We start from the raw sequence: 6,738 nt of genomic DNA, 5'->3' as shown, positions 1-6,738 counted from the left end.
TGGGTTTGATCCCTAGGTTGGGAAGAACTCCTGGAGAAGGGCATGACAAGCCACTCCAGCATTCTTGCATGGAGAATCCCCATGAACAGAGGAGCCTGATGGGCAACAGTCCATGGGATCACAAAGAGTCAGACATGACTGAGCGATTGAGTATATAGCACAGCACAGGGTGACTATAACCACTGCCAACCACCACTTCCCAGAGCCTCATCTTTGAGAATCCTAAAATTTGCCAAAAAACAAAGGTCTTACAAACTGTCTCAGTGTGGCAGCTCAGGGACCAAGATTAATGAGAGCTTCTTGAGCCTTGGGGGCAAATATTCTTTCAGGCAAATGGTTGCCTTGGAGTTTCTCTCCTTTCATTGTCAAGGTCTTGGCCTGCCTCCTCCAAGACTTTTAAAGTCTAGCTCCTGTCAGAGACACTTTAAATATATGACCCTGGCTCATCATTCAACAAGCCCTATGTGGCTCTGGGTACTTGTCCATTTCGTCTTGCAAGACAGGCCTGGGCTTTTGGATTAGAGAATTCCATGTGTATAGGTAGAGATGCTGTGTTCTGAATGGTTTTTACTCATGAAATCTTGTCACCACTCTTCATATGCTGTTACTACCCATCCTAGTGTGCAATCAGTAGGGTTGGTATCCAGTATGATCTGCAGAACATGGGTCAGAGATTCAGGACACTGTTAAGAGTTAAGGAAGAATTGTGATGATTTGGGATTGGATATGGAAACCAAGAACAGGTAAGTGAAAGTGAAGTCACTCAGTCGTGTCCGACTCTTAGCGACCCCATGGACTGCAGCCTACCAGGCTCCGCCATCCATGGGATTTTCCAGGCAAGAGTACTGGAGTGGGGTGCCATTGCCTTCTCCAGATTATATGTATAGTAGAGCTTTCGAACTTACAAATAACATGAAATACCAAAATAGGCTGTTACTTTTCCTTTCGCCACCTCTCTCGTTCTCTCTCTCTCTCTCTCTCACACACACACACGCACACATACTTTTTAGTGCTAAGACAACTGTATGAAAAACAGGTAATATATTTTTAAATAACATCTCAATATTCAAACAAAACTGTACTTCATGTATGTAAAACAAAAACACATAAATTATGCATTGGTTTCTCTATATTTGATATTATTGAATAATGCTATAATTGAAATTTTTGTTTTTAATGGGGTTTTTAACTTTGAAATCCTTGCTTCAGACTTACTGAAAGTAGAATTAACAGGGTTTTTTTGACCTCCTACTTTTAGATTTGGGGGGTGATGGTTCAGAATCAGATGCATTCACAGTAATGGATGCTACTTCCACCAATCCTGGTTGAAGGGGTTCCAGTGATACCTGAATAACAACAGGTAACCTAGTTACAAATCCCCTGGAAATTTGAGCTTCTGGTGCTTGAACCATCCCAGTTGTGTTTCAAATATCACTCTTTCCTCCCAGTATCCTATTAAAACCACTCATCTTCAAGGCAGTTGCAACTGGCAAGACTTAAATACACCACTCAGGAGAATTTTGCCAACTAGCATTCTTAACTATAAAACACCATTGGCTATGGGTGGGGTAGGGCTCAAGTCGGGATTCACTGCTTTGGCATTCACCCCTGTAAACTCTTCATTGGATAGCCCAAACTTGGATTTCTGACAGGAAAGGGTGTAGAGAATAGGTGTTCTATCGCCCACCATCCCAACATCCCACTTCATTTTCACAGGTGCGCCTAAAAGAACTATAGCCATGGCACCTCTGACCCATGCCTATTCCTTTAACTATAATAATCCTTGGCTTTTTCTCTTATATCAAGCTCTATGGGAAACACAGGTGGAGTTATCCCAGGCGAGAGAGAAAGCAGCAGAAACTTCCTGCTGTTGGGAGGGAGACCGTATCGGCTTAGGGCTGTGGGAGTCAGGGTGCTTGTACTTCCACTCCAGTGCTCCTGAAGTGCCTGGCTCAGGTCCCAGGAGCCCAGGAGGCTCTGCTGGTTGGTGGTGGGCAAAGCGATGTTAACAAAGCGCTCAAACTGCTGGGCGATGATGACTCAAGAATCCCACGCAATCCCACGCTCCTGCTAGTCACCACTTCCAGGAATTAAAATAGACCTCTGGTGCTAAGAGACAGCAGGCCTTTTATATCTGCTCAAAAAAATGAGCCCAGCCTTAAGGACTATCCTGCTATTTGATACAATGGAATATTACACAGCCATTAAAGATGCCAATTATGTGCACTGTGCAGGTGGGAACCAGAATGTGAAATAATGTTACACAAAAACAGCACAATAGGAAATAGGTACACATGCTGATCAGAACTATGGAAAACACACATTGAATAATTCATCCCTAAAGTACCAAAGAGAATGAAGAGCACCACAGTCCTTTGAGTTTCCACCCCTACCCCCAACAACACCTTGTATTATAATACACTTTTTAAAATTGTTGTGCTGGTCATGCTAGGTTACTAAGACATCTGCCTTTTAAGTGACACAGGAGTTAACTCTGCAGATTATTTGATTCAGGGAATAAATAAGAATTTAATGCTAAGGGGGCTAATGCTTTAAAATGGGCTTCCCAGGTGGCACAGTGGTAAACAACCTGCCTGCCAATGCAGGAGACGAAAAAAGACATGGGTTTGATCCCTGGGTTGCGAAGATCCCCTGGAGTAGGAAATGGCAACCTACTCCTGTATTCTTGGCTGGGAAATTCCACAGAGGAGCCTGGTGGGCTACAGTCCATGAAGTCACAAAGAGTCGGACATGGCTGAGTGAGCACATATATGCCATTTCAGGTTTAGCACTCCAATGAAAAATTCCTTCAAAACACCTAGTCCACAAAGCTCCAATATGGGAGTTTAAGGAAACATGTGTTTGGACCTCTTTTAAGTGGGATTGCTGTGTTTTGAACTAAGCTAGCTTACAAGGAGAGAAAGAAACTATTTTTGGATAGGCTTCCAGAAATCCCTCATTGAAGAAGAATTGCTAAATGCTTTCCCCCAGCCCCACCCTTGTCTCCGGTAGTGCTTATTACACTTAGCCAAACATCTAGCACATATATGGGTATCTGGGTAAGCACTATTCTCCTTCTGGAGCCCTGGCCTCAAGCCCTGCCCAGACTTGGGTTTTTTTAGAATTAGCTTTCAATCAGTACATCTAGTTTTTAAAAGACTATGTGTAGTCTTTTCTTTATTAAAAAAAAAACTTTGTATTCTGAAATTTTAGATTTATGGAAGATTTGTAAATATAGTATGAAGAGTTCCCATAAACCCCTCACCCAACTTCCCCTAACATTAAGATGCATATAACTCTGGTAGATTGATCAAAACTATGATATTAACATTAGCACAATACTATTTATTAAACTATAGACTTAATTCAGATTTCACCAGTTTCTCCAATAATGTCCTTTTTCTGTGCAGGGTCTAATCCAGGATCCTATGCAGTGATTATAATAGTTTAGTTTAAAAAAAAAAAAAAAACCTAGAAACTATTCTCCTTTTAGGAGGTGAAACAGGTAAGCCAGTAAGTGTCTGGCCAATTTATGATCCTGAGCTATTCTAAGAAACTCATGAGGGAACTCTATTACTTCTGTACCCAAGCTCTGAATTTGTGACACCTCTCATCATGGTTATTTTCAGAAAACATGTCTTACATCAGCACTTCTCACAGTAGTACAAAGGGATTTGACAAGTGGGTTATTTTAGCAACCAATATTATGAGGGTGACAAAATGAGCGGATGGCTTTATCTGTTTCCTATGTGTCATTTTTCTTCAAATTGTAGTTAAACGTCTAACTAGAAGCTGTAATATTTGACTGTAACATAAATGCTGAGAAACACCCACACCAGCACAGAAGGGACTCTCTCCGATGTGTGTTTGGTTTTGTTTGCCTGAAATGAAGTACTGAAATCTTACAGAAACCAAATTGAATAGGTTATTTTGACTCTTTGCTAATCTCAAGAGAGGAAAGGGAAATGAGGCTATGATATCCATTTATTCCTTCAACGAATAATTGGATTATTAAGAATAATTCCCCCCTTAATCCATGCAAACTAGGTGCCAGGCAATTTGCAAAGTGCTTCACAAATACTGTTTCACTTAATAAATCACAACAATCTCATGAAGAAAGTACCATTACCATTCTTTTACAGATAGAGGAGCAGGGAACAGCGGTTAAGTAACTCACCCAAAGTCATACAGCATGTAAAAGTGATGCAGCCAGAATTCAAGACTAGGTCAGCCTGATTCCACAGCTGGTCATCTTGGCCAGTATGCTATATTGTTGCTCTGAGCACCTGCAGCATTTCATATACTGGCTTGGGTGCTGGACAGAAATAGAATAGTGAACGGTCCTTATTCCTTCAAATCTTATTCTAGTTGAAGGAGACAGACCCTAAAATAGCTAAATAACAGCCCTCTCTTCTCCTTAGGTATTCCTTGGATTGGTTACAAGGTGAGCAGTAAATGCAAACAGTGAATCCCAACACCTTTATATATTTAAATTCCCTCCGTGTACCCTGAGGATCTCTGACAGAAATGGACTAGAGGATATTGACATATTCTTCCATTTTGTGGCTCTGGGCTAGGTGTCAGCATCCCTCCCCACCCACTTAGTCTCCTTTGATGAAATACATATATGCAAATGCATATAACGATGAAATCAAATCAGCTGATGGAAATTTTTAGGTCTGGTACATAATAATTATACTCCATTTCAACTGTCCTTTGCACTTGCAATAATTGGTGAGCTCTAAGGGAGCTTCAATTGGTTCATGACTGTACTTTATGGCATGCCATTTTGAAATATATTTCTCAGAAAAATGACAATGATGACCCTGTAAATTATAAACTGGAAATGTGATTTTAAAAATGAAGGGCTGAAAGTCTTAAATCTCAGCAAATGACAATTATTCTCTCCTCTCTCCCAACATCCAAACATCAAATATCCTAACCCTGTGGTTTTCAATCCTGGCTGCATATGGCACTGCATATGCATATGGGACTCATTGGGAAAACTTTGAAATTTCTAATGCCTGTGTCCATCCCGAGATTGAAATGATTTAATTATCTGGGGTGTGGCTTGGGTTTTGGAAGTTTTAAAAGAGCCCCAGGGGATTTTAATGTGCAGACAAATTTGGGAACAATGGCCCTTTTTGGAAGATCACAACCCTGGCTGCAGACTTTCCAGGTGGCTCTAGTGGTAAAGAACCCACATACCAATGCAGGTAGACAGAAGAGACACAGGTTCGAATCTTAGGTCGGGAAGATCCCCTGGAGGAGGGCACAGCAACCCACTCCAGTATTCGTGCCTGGAGAATCCCACAGACAGAGGAGCCTGGCAGGCTGCAGTCCATTGGGTTGCACAGTCAGATATGACTGATGCAACTTAGCACACACATGCAATCCTGGCTGTGGGCTTCCTCTGTGGCTCAGCAGTAAAGAATCCATCCACAATGTGGGAGATGTAAGAGATGCGGATTCGATCCCTGGGTCAAGAAGATCTCCTGGAGGAGGGCATGGCAACCCATACCAGTATTCTTGCCTGGAGAATCCCATGGACAGGGGATCCTGGTGGGCTACAGTCCACAGGGTCACAAAGAGTTGGACAGGACTGAAGTAACTTAGAAAGCAAGCAAGCAAGTAAGCAACACTGGCTTCACATTAGAATCACGTTCAGGGAATATTTTAAAAATTGTGATGCTTGGGCCACATCCCAGACTAATTAAATTAGAAGATCTAGGGGTAGCGCCCAAGTCCCAGAAACCAGGATTTTCTGAAAAGCTCCCAGAAGTAGTTCAATGTGCAGCCAAGACTGGGAAGCATGGTTGTGGGTGCAACTTCACAGCTGTAATAAAGGTGATGGTAAAATTTACACTCAGAGGTTCAGTAACTCTAAGATGAGCCTAATGAGAAGCCAGTTCTAGACACCAGGTAGGAAGCAGGCTGAGGACAAACTCTTAGAATAATTGTCCTATTTTAATATCAATAAAATGAGCTCACCTTTTCTTGTCATGTATGTGAGTCAACTTTAAGGCTTATCTAGGACCACTAGCAACTGAAGGTTCTATGCCTGACTCCCTATCACACCTACCAAAATAACTGCAGAGAGAATGGGAAAGGAAGTGCTTTAAAGGGATGAAAACCTTTGCAAAGGACTGAAAACCAGTGCTCAGAGACCCTGCATGGATATAGACAAGGAGAAACCACAAAAGCAAGTTATTTGGCCTACACATTACCCAACTAGTTAGGTTTAAAAATTTTTTTTTATTGGAGTATAGTTGATTTACAATGTTGTGTTAGTTTCTGCTGCACAACAAAGTGAATCTGTTATACATATACATCAACTAGTTAGTTTTTATCTGCAACTTGATGTGCATTTTTACTCATCAAGCCAAATGCTGGGCTTGGAGGGGGAAAAAAAAGAAACCCTAGCACATGATTCTCATCCTTACCTACACATTAGAGCCATATGAGAAGGTTTTAAAACAATGATGCTAGGGCCACACCCAAAGTGAATTAAATCAGAATCTCTGAGGGGATGACACCCAGAAATCTGTTTTAAAATGTCTCCGGGTGGAAAGGTGAGGGAGAGGGATAAATTAGGAGGTTGGGATTAACATATACACACTATATATTTATACTATATGTAAAATAGATAATCAACAAAAACCTATTGTATAGCAGAGGGAACTCTATATTCTGTAATAACCTATATGGGAAAAGATTCTGAAAAAGAATATATATGTG

Source organism: Bos javanicus, chromosome X, assembly GCF_032452875.1.
Source record: "Bos javanicus breed banteng chromosome X, ARS-OSU_banteng_1.0, whole genome shotgun sequence".
Classification (NCBI taxonomy): Eukaryota; Metazoa; Chordata; class Mammalia; order Artiodactyla; family Bovidae; genus Bos; species Bos javanicus.
This window is presented reverse-complemented; position numbering follows the sequence as displayed.